The sequence below is a fragment of the Zalophus californianus genome, chromosome 13, assembly GCF_009762305.2.
Source record: "Zalophus californianus isolate mZalCal1 chromosome 13, mZalCal1.pri.v2, whole genome shotgun sequence".
NCBI lineage: Eukaryota > Metazoa > Chordata > Mammalia > Carnivora > Otariidae > Zalophus > Zalophus californianus.
The window spans coordinates 49820842-49837898 of record NC_045607.1 but is presented as its reverse complement, the minus strand read 5'-3'; the positions used below and the strand labels follow the sequence as shown (position 1 = coordinate 49837898).

The following is a 17057-nucleotide window of genomic DNA, read 5'->3' as shown; positions in this document are numbered from 1 at the left end:
TGAGCACGACACGGAGCCCAAAGGGTATCAACGGCACAGGACCTCAGAGTCTGGGGTGAACTTGAGAGCTTCTGACTTAGAAGCAAGTGGCCAGGGTTTTATGTGCCCCTTGCTGAAGTCAGTGGCTTCTGAGGTCCCAGAGCTAGAAGGGACAGAAGGTAGCTCCAGGCCCGGCAGGTTGACCATTAGCCTGTCAAGATGGGCCCTCCGAACCTTCAAAACAGCACTGCAGACAGCATCAATCACTCCCTTCCCTGCTTGTTTAGAAATGAAAGTGCAGCAGGAGGATCAAGCATCAGATCTAAAAATATCTACAGGAACTTTTCCATGGATGCTTCCTTTTGAGACCATATAAATAACCCTTGTAGGCTTCGTGAAGCTCCTGGCCCCCTGTGGCTCTTGCTTCCAGCAGTGTGCCCTATTTCCAGCAGCAGCCCTGACACCCCCACCCCCTGCAGCACACCATCTCCCTACGAGGTGGCACAGGGGGCGGGCTCAGGCCAGCTGGATGGGAGGAAAGGACTCCACCAGACGCAGGGCTGGGTGTGAGGCCCGACGCACTGCGGTGTTATGTTTATTTATAATTTAAACCCTAGTACTGCCGAAAGGATTTGTAGTGGTTTACATAATCACCCACACTCTCTCTCCAAGAGTGAAAATTAAGTAAATATATGTGTAAAAGGAATCTTAAGCCATACTGAAAAAAGTTGGTAATCACAGGTCCTATCTCTCTGGGCATATGTCCTTGGCAGTGGGTAAAAGAGTTTATAAGCAGCAAATATGAGGGAATTAAGAGGATTAGGTAAAAAGGCAGAATTGGGAAGTTGGCACAGTTGTATTTTTTTTTTTTTTTGTCATCTGGATCCTCGTTAAATATACTTCTCACGCTCTCCATCTCTTTGTTATGCACCATGTTGGAAAAGAAGAAAGATAAAGACAACAATCTATGTTTCCTCCTTAGGAAACTAGAAAAAGGAGAGCCAATTAAATCCAAAGTAAGTAGAAGAAAATAAATAATAAAAAAAAGTTACAGGAGAAATCAATGAAATTGACAGGGAGGGAGTCAGTAAAGTCAACAAGACCAAAAGCTGATTCCTTTGCTCCCCAATTCGTGTGGTTCTACCCACTGCTTTCTTTTCTCCATCCTGAGGGCTCCCCTCCCTGATGCAAGCTTGGGTGTACTTTCTCTGGCTTCTCTTCTGAGACAACACCACGTCCTCCCAGGAGATACAGCAGCTGTAGGGCCCACATGAATAATCTCTCTGTAATGAGGCCAATGAGGATTTAGGAGACAGGTGCATTTTAACTGCTCCCTCCCAGACGTGATCTTTCTTGTTGAACCCAAATGAATGACTCCCCCGCCACCCCCCCATCGATGCCTCAGAAATGGGGAGAAATCATGGGGATAGTTGAAGCATTGCATCATTCCTAATAAGTACCTCATCTCACACCAGATGGGTGGTTTGATTCAGGTAGAGGATTCCAGCACTTCTCTGAAGACTCCTTGAGCTGATCTGACAAGTTCATCGAGGCTCCTCCCCTTTCCAGGATTGACACTGCCCCCCCTCGCCCCCGCCCCGGGCCCATCTCACACTGCCATCTGCAATCTAGCAACTTCCCCCTAAACCCTAAGCTAACCTTTTTCTGAGAAAAAACAAAAGCAACTCTTTATGACTCATATCATTTTAATGACACCAACAGATGGTGACATTTCATCAATAACCCTTCTGCTTATAACCTACGGATTAGCTCCTTTCTCCATCTGCCAAAGTTACCAGGCAGGCAGTGCCACTAGCAAATAGCAGAAAATAATTGTCTGTTTAGATGCATAAGCTCCAAACATACTACTGTCCAGTGCAAACAATTAGCTATATTGTACAGCTGCCAAAAGCGACGTTTGAGGTGGCGTTGCTAGGGCAGAAGTGGGCAAGGGGAAGAGCTTGGGCTCGGGCCATACAAACAGTGCTCTTCAGGCAGAATCCACACAGCCCTTTGGGGAAGAGTCCTGCCACTGAGTACAGGAGCCCAGAAGCTTGGGGTGGATTTGAAAGCTGTCCTAGGAGCAAGGCTGTCAGCATATTTGGGGGGAAATTTTCATTGTCTTCTTGCCAAGTGCAATAGCACTCTGGTTCAATGGGCGACAGCTTGCAAGCTGGTCAGAAAAGTGGGAAAAAATATACCATTCAAAGTCTGGAGCCCGTTTTGCCTTTGCCCAAGCTGGGGCTGCTAGCATGTTCACTGGCCTCAGCCCTGGTGAGAGGCCACTGAGGTTACTGCACCGATTTTTCAATTTTTCCTAGAGTTGTGGCATCTTGGCTTTGACCTTGTAGCAATCCTTCCTCGCCTCCTAAAGCTTCTGTGGCGTGTCCGCAGAAAACAAAGCAATGAAAAATGATCTGGAAAAAAATTCAAATGACTTTTGATAGAAGGGTCTAAAATAGTTTGATGTCTGCTGGGGTCTCTGTAGAAGCCCTAGAACTGTGTGAAACCAGGGCCAGCAATCACTGCCTCAAGGCTTTATAATTTCTGATATGGGAAATCTGAGACTAAACCACATGACTTTAAGTTCCCAGAGAATGTGTGCTGGTTGTCGGAGCACGAAGGGATCAGGGCAGTGTGGTGGGAAGAGGGGATGCTGGAGAATCAGGAGTGCTGGCTTCCGGGCTCTGCTCCTGCTGTGATTTCTTGGGCAGGGACCACCATCATGTGCAGGTATTCATTGAGTGCCTTTTGGCATGAACTAGTGCACTAGGTTCTAACTCTTGGTTCCAAGGAAACTTGGATTTAAAACAGGAGACAGAACAAATGGCCCCTAGGTGGCTCAGTCAGTGAAGCGTCTGCCTTTGGCTCAGGTCCTGGTATCAGCGTCCTGAGATCGAGCCCCGAGTCGGGCACCCGGCTCAGGGGTGCTGGCAGAACAGATGGCAAGAGCTTCTGATTCTGCCTGTGCCCTCCCCTAATTCCTCTGCCAAAACCCTGACCCCAATACCTCAGAATGTGACTGGATTTGGGGAGAGGGCCCTTCAGATAAAATGAAGCCATTGGGGTGGGTCCTTGTAAGGTGTCCTTATAAGAGATTAGGACACACAGAGATGCACCAGCGGTGTGCACGCACAGACGAAAAGGCTATGTGAGGCCACCATGAAAAGACAGCCATCTGCAAGTCAAGGAGAGAGGCCTCAGTGGAAAACAACACCGCTAGCACCTTGATCTTGGCCTTCCAGCCTCCAAACTGTGAGGAATCATTTCTGTTGTTTAAGCCATTCAGTCTGGTATTGTTAGAACAGCCCTAGCAAACTAATATAGTGCCTAGCTGCATGGTGGATAGAAAGCCCACTTTCATCGAGGCCCAGAATAAAGACTCTGTTTTCAGCCTCTCTTGCAATGAGGCGTGGCCCTATGAGGTTTGGGCCGGTGGGAGGTAGCCAGAAAAATCCTCCGCAGCTTCGGGATGTATCTTTAAAGGATGGAAGTGTGTCCTTCATCTCTCCTTCCTCCTTCCTGCTGGCTGGAATGGGAACATTTGGGAGAAAAACTATAAAAGGATCTGCGTTCCTGACACGCCATCAAGAGCTGTTCTAGTCCTGAGCTACCTAAACTGACTTGAGAGAAATAGAAAATTCTGTCTTACTCAAGCCACTGTTACTTTGGGTTTTGGTTGCTCCCAGTGGAACCTGACCTGGACTAATCCAATGTCCTCTTTATGAGGAGTCAAGGGGGAATCACATCGCAGCACTGGGAAAAGTCATGCTTCTTTTCAGAAACTTTGAAAAATCTTAGAAATACTGTGACTCAGGTAAATGATACTATTTTTTCCCCTTCCTGGGAAATTCAGAGCCAAATTTGTAACCTCCACCCACAATCACAGCTCTAGGGTCTGTCTCGCTTCCTCCGGTCCCACTCTTTCCTCTTCCTTTACATCTTGTGCTGAATTTTCTCAAAAGTCTTCATTTTATCCTTTTTCCTCAGACATCTTTTTACAAGCAGCCTCGAATCTTTGTAAAACAAGGTAGGGCAGACTCAAAACTGTAACTCATCAGGGGCTGAATGGAATTATTTGGATAACTCTCTGTGTGTGTGTGTGTATATGTGTGTGTGTATGTGTGTGTATGTGTGTGTGTGGGTGTGTATGTGTGTGTGTGTATGTGTGTGTGTATGTGTGGGTGTGTGTGGGTGTGTATGTGTGTGTGTATGTGTGTGTGTATGTGTGTGTGTGGGGTGTATGTGTGTGTGTGTGTGGGTGTGTGTGTATGTGTGTGTGTGTATGTGTGTGTGTATGTGTGTGTGTGTGTATGTGTGTGTGTGTGGGTGTGGGTGTGTGTGAGGGAGAGAGAAAGAAAGAGTGTTACCCTAAGTGACAACTGGACAATCACCTTCTAGGATTCATTTATCAAGACTGAAGGTTGGACCCTGGAGGTCCGGCCATCAGAACACTTACAGATAGAAGAGAACAGTTCCAGAGGTCAGTTGGTATCTATTGGGAGGTCTCTGGAGTCACCACCTTATTTTTTATTTATCTCATGAACCGGAGGATAGCCACAGCCTGTCCATTTGTGGCCTACTGTCACGAGAATCTTTTTTATTTATTTATTTATGTATGTATTTATTTATCTATCCATTTATTTATTTATTTAAAGGTTTTATTTATTTGAGAGAGAGTGAGAGAGATCACAGAGGGAGAGAAGAGAAGGAGATGCAGATCCTGCTGAGCAGAGAGCCGGATGCGGGGCTCCATCCCAGGACCCGGGGATCGTGGCCTGAGCCAAAGGCAATTAACCAACTGAGCCACCCAGGGGCCCCTCATGAGACTCTTTCTAGCTTCTTTGCATGTACATCTTATATACTGTTTTTACTTGTGCCTGGCAGGGATGGTTTGCTCCAGAAGAGGCATCAGATTTCCAGTGGAGGGGTCTGAGCTGGATTCAGCAGTCTAGAGGTTGCTTCTCCAGCTAGAAAAATATTTCTTGGGAGCAATCCAATTGCTTATTCTTGTCTGTGAAGGGCATTGTGCAAGATTTCAGTGTGAAGGTGAGCCCATTTTAATGCAATCTCTTCTATCAGAGAATTATAATGAAAACCCAGGAGGCATCTGAATATAGGCCATCTTCAAATTCAGTTTCATCGATTGCTAATAACGTCTTATCTCCAGTTTGCAAGGAGCAATCTCAGAGGATCACCTGGATCTGCCTAGGTTTGAGCTCGGTTGGGGTTTGATTCGAGTTGGAAGTGAAGTTCTCACTTCTCTTTCCCCTACAAAAGGACGACACACTTCAGCTCTTGGGAGCGCTATTTCTTCTCCCTGGGGAGCCCCTTCAGTGTGGCATGATGCTGGAGAGAATAACATACCAGCACTTAAATAGCCATGAAAAACAGAACTCATTTACTCTAAAGCATTGGGCCATGGGTAAATTGGGTGAAGGTTAAGATTTTAAGTGGTTTGTATTTCTCCTTAAAGAGAATGATCCTTAACATATCTGCTGTTGTTGCTGTTTCTATCATTTGTATCTGTAGGAAAAAAAATAAGTTTATATCTCCATGTTGTTCAGCCACATAGATGCCCATATGAATGACCAAATGGGGCAAAGCTCACCAAAAGAATGTGATGCGTGCTAGGAATCACCTACAGGGCCTAGGGGGGCTGAGAGTGGGAATACAGATTCATAAAAACATCTGCTGAGCCTAAGGAGTGAGGTTGGATGGATGCATAAGGAATATTAAAAATATCACACTCCAACCAAGTTTTCAACAAGGCACTAATATAATGTGTAATGTCTAGACTATGCGGGGGCCATTCATCTATAGACTGGGGATGGTAACTCTGAGGCAACTGTAGGATGTACAGTGCCTGGTAGAGACCTAGGGATCAATACACGTTAACCCTCTTCCCTTCTGCCATGAATCTTACCTCTGTGATTAACTAGTGGTGAGGTCTTAGGCAAACCAATGGGAATGATGGCATGGCCAAAGAACATATACTACATGTGATCTGTAAAGCACCTGGTCCTGGTACCCCTCACTGCATTTTAGGCCCTAGCAGCCCTTAAAATCTGTGTCATCATGAGGCAGAACTTCTTTGCCCCTGCAATTCTTTACAGTGGGACCACCTTTCTGACCAAGAAATTCTGTTACTTGGTTCATCGTGTGGACACTGATAGATCATAAGAGACAAGCTGCAATCAAAGCCCTCTGAGATCATTTAGGATAGGAGCTTTAGGCTCCAAGAGAAGGAGCCCCAGAATTTCAGGGTTGAAGGGCACTGGTCCATTGAGACCAGCACCCCGCTTTGGTGAATGTGGCCCTGGGATGAAGTGGTATGCTGAAGAAAGGTCACGGTGTGAGGCCGGACCTGAGTTACCTCCTACTTCTCGCCCAGCTCAAGGCTCTTTCCCCATTTCACACTGCCTCCCTTCCTTACTCCTAAAAAAAATGTATGCTAAATAAAAATATAAATGTGCATTTTGCCCAATTACACCAGCTTTATTTGCAATAAACTTGACCTATTAAACCCTATACTAGCTATAGCAACACTAAGCATTTAATCGACATAATTGTGCTTAATTTTATCGAGCCTACAACTGATTTCTGGTGCTTTGGATGGCCCACATTGCTGTTCTTAGTTGCATTCTTTTCCTTTTCTCTGAGTCTGCTGCAGACTGAGTGTTTGTGTCCCTCTGAAATTCATGTTGAGGTCCTACTCCCCAGTGTGATGGTGTTCGGGGGTGGGGCCTTTGGGAGGTGATTAGGTCATGGTGGCAGAGCCCTTGTGACTGGGATGAGTGTTCCTATAAAAGAGACTTCAGAGAGCGAGCTTGTCCCTTCCGCCATGTGAGGACACAGTAAACAAAATGGCCATTTATGAACCAGGAAGTGGATTCCATCACCTGTCACTTGATCTTGGACTTCTCAGCCTCCAGCACTGTGGGAAATACATTTCTGTTGTTTCTAAGCTATTCGTGCTATGGCATTCTTGTTATAATATCCAGGGCAGCTTTGAAGGGGAAATAAAGAGCAGATTTGGGGGGTATGTGGATAGGAGGGCACACTGTGATGCCTTCTTCCCTCCTCTGTCTCTGTGGGTAAGGTGCCAGGTGCAAATTTAAAAATGAAATGTGAGGCTAATATCAATGGATGCCAGGACTTCAAACATAGGTGAAAAAGAAAGACTTGTTTTTTAGTACCTCTGTCCAAGGAAAAAGTACTGAAATCTTGCCCAGGCTTCTTGTGGTGGGGTGGGGGGTCGGGGAGGTGACAACTAAGCCACATCAATGGCCAAAATGAGGGCTTGAGATTTGTTGTGCACTTCATTGCTTGATGCTGCCCCCGATTCCCACCACTGTGGATAATCTTGCACTAGCTACTTCTAAAATGAATGTCTAGGGGCCATCGTAGAAGATGGATTAAGCCCTTTATAATAATAAACTTTCCTGAGGCTAACTTTAGCAAGAACTGAAATAGGAGGTGGGTTATTTCCGGACTCCAGCATTCAGTGTTCAAAGGCCAGTAGAACCTCAGGGGAAAAATATGGACCACAAAACAATGTTGGCTTTAAACAGGGACTATCTGCTTCTCCTCCAACCTCTGTCCTCTTTCATTATTGAAGCATTAAAAATACTCTCCTTGACAAAGATGGCATGTTTTACTTTTCCAATTAGATTTCCTTGGGAGCCAGTGAAAAGGTGAGTGTGCCAGGCTCTGAGAGAGAGAAGAATCTTGAAGGTGACTTACCCAATGAAGGAATTGTTGGAGAGGGATTAATAGATCAAGAAGACCCACTTCTGCTCCAGAACAGTCTTTTACAACATTATTGCTGTTATAAAATTAACTGAGATAATTCATGAAAGTTATTCAAAATGGTATAGTGAACACTCATGAAAAATAATAGTAATAATAATATCCAACATTTACTAAGTGGTTATGAAAACAATTTCTTCAAAGACATCTAGGAGAAAGAAGTTTGACAAGTGAATTAAGATACTTCCAGCAATAAAATTCTATAACTCAATTAGTTGGCATAAAAGTAGAAACTAGTAATTTTGTTCCTCCAGCCATGCATTCATCCAACATTTACTGAGTGTTCACTGACTGTAGTGATATCGACAACCTAATTTATTTTCCTTTTAGGTAAGATGACTAAACAGAAGTCCTTTATAAATAGGATGAAAGGGAAAATTCCACAGCTCTATGGAGAAAATGCTATTTTATTTCAGTAGGTAGGCTGTAAGTAGACTTTCTATCAGAAACAAAGCTTCCAAGCAGATGGCAAGACTCATAATATTGTGACACCTTGATTCTGTGTTTTGTGCAGAGCTCAAAACAATAGCAGAGTTGGAGCTCTCAAAGGTATGCACAGTCACATTTTAATACAGTGAAAGTCTCCGAAATCAACAACTATTTGGCAAGTAAAAGGTGCCTCCCAAGCAACATTCTAGAGAGCGCTCTCCATTTTGTAAGCTCAAATCACACCAGTGCTTTACAAAGGAAATCTATTAAAAAATGAGATATTTAGGGGTGCCTGGGTGGCTCCGTTGGTTGAGCATCCTACTCTAGATTTAGGCTCAGGTCACAATCTCAGGGTCGTGGGACTGAGTCCCACCTCAGGCTCTGCGCTCAGCAGGGAGTCTGCTTGAGATTCTTTCTCTCCCTCTCTCTGCCTCTCCCCTGCCCCCCAAAATTAATAAATAAAAAAATTTAAAGAATGAGATATTTAAAAAGATAAATATCCATATGGTTAGTGTATTAGTCTGCTTGGGCTGACGTAACAAAATGCCATAGACTAGGTGGATTAAATAGAAGTAGAAATAGTGTTAAAAATTTATGATAAACTCCCACCCACAAATACCAGCTGGCTTAGGGACGGATGGTAAGTGATTCTCTTCTCCATTTTTCCCTAAATTGATTGGTCAATTAGTGGGGTCAACATACCGGTGGCCTTCATTATATCTATCACAGAAATAGAACATCACGCTTGAAATTGGCATATGAAAAAGATTGACCTATAAAAATATTCACTACTGGGTTGCGGATCATTTTGGTCTCACAGACCCAAAAATCTGTACTCAAAATCTCTAAGTGGCACAAGAAAAAATAAATTTGGGGGACACTAGAGCCATAGTTCAGGATTTGCCAAGTTAAGTTGTGTTGTGATTCATTTTGAAAGCAAACTCAGAGTTCTGGGACGGGTCAGCTAAGGGCTCTAGTGGCTAAGGGAAACCTCATTTGCCATTTGCTCGATTTTTCTCTCTGAAAAGGGAAGGAAAACAGGACAGTCTGGAAGAAGAAAAACTGTTAGATCCAAATGATGGAAAACCAGAGAGTTGCATTTGGAAAAAATTGTTATTTACTCAACTCTAAGATGAGTACTTAGTGACTGTTAATAATGGACAGAATGTTTGTGTCCTTCCAAAATTCATATGTTGAAGCCCTAACGCTTAGTTTGACTGTATTTGCAGATGGGACCTTGAAGGAAGTACTTAAAGTTAAATGAGGTCAAAGGAGTGGGTCCCTGATCCGACAGCATTAATGTTCTTGTAAAAGGAGACATCAGAGGGTGCCCCCCACCCTGCCTTATGTGTACAAGGAAGGCCATATGAGGACATAGAGAGAAGGCAGCCACCTGCAAGCCAGGAAGAGAGCCCTTGTCAGGAAGTGAATTGGCCAGAACCTTGATCTTGAACTTGGAGACTTCAGAACTGTGAGAAAACAAATTTCTGTGGTTTTAGCCATCCAGTCTATGGTATTTTATGGTAGCCCAAGCAGACTTACACACACTGACAATATGAATATTTATCTTTTAAAAATTTCAATAGTTTTTTTTTTTTGGCTTTGAAATAAATCATTGTGTTCACTTGCTGTAATTTATTTTGAAATCATCTTTTTTTTTTACTCATTCTTTGAGTCTGAAAAATTCCTTTACTTTTGTTCTTAGTTTCTCAATGTCATTGCATTTTTATATATATTTTTACCAATATACCTCATTCTTTCCACTCTGTTTTTTATCTTCTATGTTTCTATCACTTTTTTCTAAGAGATATGTCAAAAAGAGGCAAGTCAAAAGCATCTTATTTTTGGAAGGATGCACCATCTGAGACATTTATACTGCCTTCTGTGTGGACATCCTGAACCAACAGACCTAACATTTAAGTAGCAAACAAATTTTTTAAAAAGTGATAAATCTCTGCCCACCTAGTGGTAAGAAATAACTCACTCCCCTTATAATACCATCATATGGTTTGTTTTATATATAGATGGAAAAATAAAAAAAAACCCCAAACATCAAGAATTTAACATATTAAAAACAAATAAGGTTTCACTCAGCAATGGCAACCTGAAAAAAGCGTAATCTGCTTCTACATGACTTTGAATTGAAATCAAGTTTTCAAAGGATCTTGCTGTGAGTGATGGAGCTGTCTGGACCTAACTTCTCCGAAAGCCAAGAAACCATTTTATTGCAATATAAAATGGCATTTGAAGAGTCTGGTGGAATGCAATTGCTTTTCTTCACTATGCATTTTGCCCAAATAATTCTGAGGTGCAACCTACGGACAAGATGGATTGCTTTCTGTGTTGCTGTTGTAAATGTTTTTTTTTTTTTTGTATCGTTTTCATGGGTTTTGTAAATCTTGCCGATACAAATCATAAAAGATTTGTCAACATAAAAGCTACCGGAAGAATCATAAAAAATAATTCAAAAATAATTCCCATCATTTTAAATGGATTAGACTTACTCATAGGAAGAGTAATATTAATGTCAGTATTTTTTTTTTCCAGGGAGGTAATAGAGTTTTTTTTCCTTTTTATTAATAGTCGGCCCTTAATGTACTTTATGTGCATGATTAATAGACATTCTTCAAACTCTTTCAGAAAGCACAATGACAAATGGTGTTATTAACAGTAAGATTCTCAGTGAATATATAATTCTTTGTTGATTTCAAATTTAGTCAGAAATTTGAGTCTGATCTTAATTTCATTTTAAAATGTATTTGAAGGCCTTTGGGTGCATCTTAAGCAGTTCGTAATTATTGTTCAGGTCATCAGATATACAAACTGGATCTCAACTTTTCCTTAGAAAAATATATGTATAGGTTTGAAGAACAAATGTTCTCTCTTTCAGAAATGGAATGAACTCCTGCAGTAGGGTCTGTTAGGTAAGACACTATAATATCTACTTTCTAAAAAAAAAATTGTATTGGGTTTTCTCTGATACTAATGAGTTTCTTTTCTGAGGCAATCATAGTTCTAACATGGCGTGGGCCTTGAAAAGTCCAGTCAGATGGAGAATCTTTGGATATTCTTTTCCTTTCACTATCGGGCCTTTGCATCTCCCCCCAGCCCTGCCCTGTGCTTTGGCAGCGTCAGGCACACAGACACATCCCACTTTCCACCAAAGCCTGCATTTCTTGGGGGCCAGAATCCTCTTGTTAGGCTTCACTCCTGTTCCAAGAGGTTGAATAATCCCATCAATAGAGGGAAATGCGATCTTTGGCTATTTTCAAACTTTCCAAGATGGCAGCCCTGGCTCTTACACCTTAGTCACTGAGGAAAGATAACTGCTCTTTGAATAACAGGAAGGTTCGAGGTTCACAACCCTCTGTTAAACCTCACTATTGCCGAGAACATAAACGTTTGCTAACTAAGGGTAATATTTTAGGAAGACATCATGGGGATTCTAGGTACCATCTGCTTCAATAATCTTGGAAATCCCTATCAGCGCTAACATTTTTGACCAAAATTTATTATGAAGTCTCCCGAAAGAGCTCCAAAACTGAAGAACAACAAGAACAACCGGTAATAAACTGCTACCTTGTTAATGATGCTGGCTTTTTTTTTTTTTTAACCACCCTCAGAGATCCAAATTTAATGGAAAGGAGATATTTCTGTGCATTTTGTCTTTTTTTTTTGAGAAATCTAAAATCAACTCACTTTCATCATCTTTCTCTACTCACTCTTAGTCACATAATACTGAAACATTTTTATCAGCACTATGAGGCTTTATGAAAGCAGACCTTAAAAACTCTCCTGAGCTTAGGTAAAGGCCAATGCTAGACTGGGGAGAAATAAATCAGGACTGAGTTCTCAAAGGGAGAAAGGAAGGGCTTACCACACTAAAGTGATATTTAAGTGTACAGAAAGCAAGTAAGAAAAGAAGCATGCATTTTATACATTCTTGGTCTGTTTATCTTTTTTTCCTAGGAATGTGATTTTCTTATATAAATCTGTTTGCCCACTGGTGCACCTGTGTAACTTTTCACCAAAGCAAGGACAATTCTGATTTCCCTAAGGACAGAGCGAAATCTTAGAGGCAAAATGAAATAAAAGCTGCAACATATAAAACACCAGCTCCCGATACATGACACATAGGACACAATAAAAAAGAAGTCAGACTTTCAGACTGCAGAATCTAAGACGTTTGCAAGGCATTGCCCCTTCTGCCCTGTCACCGTGAACGTGTATTTAAAGTGTTCTGCCGTGTCTTGCATCAAGCACCATGATGCATTGAGGTTGGGCATCTTCATGCAGCAATCCACCCAAGTGCCATTACCTGGCTGTTGTCTAAATGGCAGAAGGAAAGTGTACGAAAATGCTGGGTTCTGGGTGGGACTGTTTCTTTCAATTGTCTTCCGAACCTGGATAAAGTCCCAACACTGCAAATTTGGAGGCGACTTCTCTGCGGCAGCTGGAATCCATTCTGAGTTAAAATGACTGCATTGTGTCAGCAGTCACTGGGAGGAGATAATTAGCACCAAGCCGTTTACAAGTCAGATTATTTCTTGGTTCTCCAGAGAACGTACAAATGAAGCAAAAAACCTCCTGCAAAGGGGCTCCCTCTGTGAAAGAGACTATTTTAAAATGTTCTTCATTGCCAGTGTCAAGTCTGTACTGGAGAAAGCTCTCAGAGATGAGGTGTCAGTGTAAAATTAGTTCCCTTGTAAATAGGGATTTTGAAAGAGCAGGTTAATTACATGAGACAGGCTCAAGTCTCCAGAGAATACCAGCAGTGCGTGTGTGGTGCATGGGCCTCATAATTTCCATTAATAAAGTCAGGATGCACACCTCATTCTTCATGTAGTGTGATAAACATACAACTGGGAAAGAGATGAAACTAACACCATAAAGGCACTGAATATTTCTGGGGAAGCTGTGCTTTGGGGAGTGAAGGGGGGGAAGGGGCTGAGTGTTCTGATTTCACATCTTTATTCTGATTCTGGAGTCCTAGCCCTAACGTACCTCATCACCCAGTGTCCTCAGCCTGGCAACCTCAGGATCACCTACACCTTCATTTCCTGTTCCCTCTCCAGGTCCGGATCTGCTCAATGCCATCTCAGACATGGCTCTCAGATCCAGCCGTTGGCTGTCCATGTCACAGCCAATACTTGGTCTAAGGCCTTGTCACCTGGGCTACTTGATAGATAACCATTTTTTAAGTTTTACTAAGTACTGCTCATAATAGCAAACACCCAGGCAGTGTTTTCTATGTGCCAAGAACTGTTCTAAGAGACTCTAGTCTCACGGTAATGGTATGAAATAGGATTATTATCCACGTTTCACAGAGAAGGAAAATGGAGAACAGAGAGGTTAAGTAAGGTGGCCGATGTCACAGAGCAGGTAAGTGGTGGATCTGGGACTTGGATTCATGTGGTCTGTCTCCAGAGTCTCTGATCTTACACTACTAAAACATACTGATTCTGTTTTAATTTCACCCATTATTTTTATCGTTGTTGCATTTTTTGGAATAGGGAATACAGGTACCTGGTTCAAAATTTAAAAGCTACAAAGCTGCGTACCGAAAGGACTCTTTGCCGCCCTGGTTCCCCATCACCCACACCCTGGTTCAGGAGGTAGTCAGCATGACCAGTTTTTTCAGTAGCATCCCAAGCAAATATATATGTCATTTCCCTCCGTTTTCTCCCCTCGTACAAATATCCTAGACTGGGTACGATTAGGCAGTATGCCTTTTTCATTTAACATATATTGAAGATCATTCTGTATCAATACATGAAGAGCTTCCTTATTCTTTTTCTTTCTCTCTCTCTCTCTCTTTTTTAAAGACTGCAGATGGTCTAGGGGTGGGCAAACTTTTCCTGTAAAGGGCCAGATAGTAAATATTTTAGGCTTTGTGGCCCATATGGTCTCTGTCACATATGCTGCTAGTGTTTTTTTTAAACCTTTAAAAATGTAAAAACATTCTCGTCTCACGGGTTGAATTAAAATAGTCTGCAGTCCAGATTTGGCCATGGATCATAGTTTGCTGATCCTTGAACCGAGAGGCTCTTCCCTTGCTGCCCTGTATCTAGTCTTCCCTCACTCTGGGCCCTTCTTGAGCATCCTGAAAGCACTATGCTCCTCTCTTCCAAATCTGACACTGACAGTGCTTCCTCTAAACCCTCTGCGGCTCCCCACTCCTGACAGGGTGAAGTCCAGACTGCTTGGTGGAGCCTCCAATGCCCTTCACGATCCACGTATTTTTCCATACCTTCAGGTCTACTGCACTGGTCCATGCCACCATTAGCTCTCAGCCTCAGCTCCTACAGTGACCCCTTTGCCCCACTATTGGTATACAACCCTCCTGCCCCAAATTCACTCTCCACATGGCAGCACAGCCCTAGGGATTTTGTAGAAGAGCAGATCATATCTGGGAAGCTCCAGTGGCTTGTTGCTACCCTAGAAGGAAGTCAACTTCTTTATCACGGTCTACAAGGTGAGCCAGCTCTGCTTGGCCCTCCTGTACCACCTCATTGTCAGCACCCTCCCTCCCTCTGCTCCCCACCCACCAGCCACGCTGACTTTTCTGCTCCTCGAAGAAGCCTAACTCATTTCTGCCTCTGCGGGTGCTGTTTCCTTGGCTGCGACCTTGGAGTTCAGCCTCAGTTCAAATGCCACTTCCTTAGTGAGGCCTCCCCGCAGCTCCCAACCTACAAGGGCCCTCCACAAGTCCTCGCCACACCACCATGCTGAATTTGCTTCTTGGCCCTTGTGGTCATCTCTATCTTGGTTCGTATCTGCAGATTCTCTGCTTGGCTGGAACATGTGGGTGTCTCCAGGGCCCAGCCCAGTGCCTGACACATATTAGATGAACACTTAAAATTTTTCTGATTGAACAGTTGAAGAGTTTCAACCCCATTTACCTTTCTTAGTGGATCTCTCTTCATTCCTCACCTTCTGCCTCAGTCTCCGGGTCCACTGGCCTTCTCACCCATCACTAAACATGAACTTCCCTCTTAAGGTTTTACACCTTTGCACTTGTCATCTCCTTCTCTGAGCAATGAACTCCTACTCACCCATCAACACCCAGTCAAATGTTACCTCCTCCTTGAAGCTTTTACACTTTCTCTTGTGTCAACTTCTTCCTCTGACAGGCTCCCAGAGCACTTTGCACAGAGCTCTGTGGTCACACTGGGCTATAATTACTTACCACAAGTGTTTGTTTATTTATTATATCCTGAATACCCCCAGAGATTTTATATATATATATATATATACACACACACACACATATGTATATGAATAAGTATTTTCTTATCTGTTTATGTGTGTTTGTCCATCTATAGCATCTCTATCTATATATATTACATTTTCATTTTACTTAAACAAGCTCCTTCAGGGAAGGAACACCTTGGCTGGGATTTATACGGTAAGTGTGGGCACAGAATAATATAAATAGCAGCATTTAGCTCTGTGCTAAGTGCTTTCCATACATTTTCTCATGTAACTCTCCTAATAACCCCAAAGAGGCCGGCACCGTTATTATCTATAATTTGTCAACGGGGAGTATGAAGCGAGATTAGGTAACTCGCTCCGGGTGGATCCGCCATTCCCCACCAGGCTGTCCTGCGGCCAGCACGCACGACTCCTCGGAGGTCTCTTTGCCCTTGAGGTGGTGCACAAAACTGTCCTGTTTCCCTGTGTGAGACCTGGGGGGCACGACTCTGCTCAGAGAGGGGCCAGGTGGGGCTCTCTCACTGCCCTGCAGCAAGGTCCTCCCTTGTGGGGGGCACAGATGTCCCTCTGCCAGCCAGATGGAGAGGCACAATGAGGATGCTGCCCTCCGCACACCTGTGACCGTGCCATCCCCAAGGGCAGCCAGATGTCCTTGGGGCCCACCTCCTGTTGCCACATGCTGTTTAGCCATGTGGACATAAGTGGCTCTGCCAGCTTACACTTGAGCTAATGCGAGGGGACCACAGAGCTCTGGGCAGAAGGGCAAGAGCCTAGAAGGCAGAGGAGACAGGGCAGAAGGAGCTCCCTTTCTTTATCATTTCCTTTCGTTATTTCTTTTCTAGCTTTACTGATGTGTAATGGACAAATACAAATCATATCTATTTAAGGTGTACAACATGGTCATTTGGGGTGTGTGTATGTGTGTGTGTGTGTGTGTGTGTGTGTGTGTGTGTATATACATATATATATATATATATATGAAAAGCACAGCAAAGGAAACCCTTCCCAAAATGAAAGGCAATCTATGGAATGAGAAAAAATGTGTGCCAAGCCATATATCTGATAAGGGGTTAATATCCAAACTATATAAGGAACCCCTACAACGCAATAGCGAAATAAAAAAATAACCTGATTAAAAAATGAGCAAAAGACCCGAATAGGTATTTTTCCAAAGAAGATATTCAAATGACCAACAGGTACATGAGAAGGTGCTCAATATCTTTACCATTTCCTTTAAGTGAGGAGACTTTTCTTGCCTATTCTTTCAGGGAATAAGGGCAACGGGCAACAATTAGCATGTTTTTTTTTCCCCCTAAGAAGTGCAGGCTCCGTTGCAGAGTGTATCCTGGCATAAAGGAGAAGAGGGTGCTGGAATAGATTTGTTGTAGTCTGGCTTCTGTTTGTGGGCACCATGTAACTTTCCAGCTCATTGGGAAAACTCTTTCTAGAGAAGTAGGTCACAAACTTTACAGCAGTGCTATTCAAAGTGAGGTCCTTGGACCAGCCGTGGCAGAACCATCTGGGGGCTCGCTAACTTTGCAGACTCTGGGACCCACTCCAGACCTGACATATCCAATTCTGAATTTTAACATGATCCCCCAGGAGCTTTGTAAGCACATTCG

General features: G+C 43.2%; 1 protein-coding gene across 3 annotated transcripts in view; it reads right to left on the bottom strand.

The window, feature by feature from the left end:
* The window catches only part of SLC24A2 (solute carrier family 24 member 2), a 244530-nt gene that overhangs the window by 29718 nt on the left and 197755 nt on the right, over positions 1 to 17057 (bottom strand). The gene's annotated exons all lie outside the window — the stretch shown is intronic.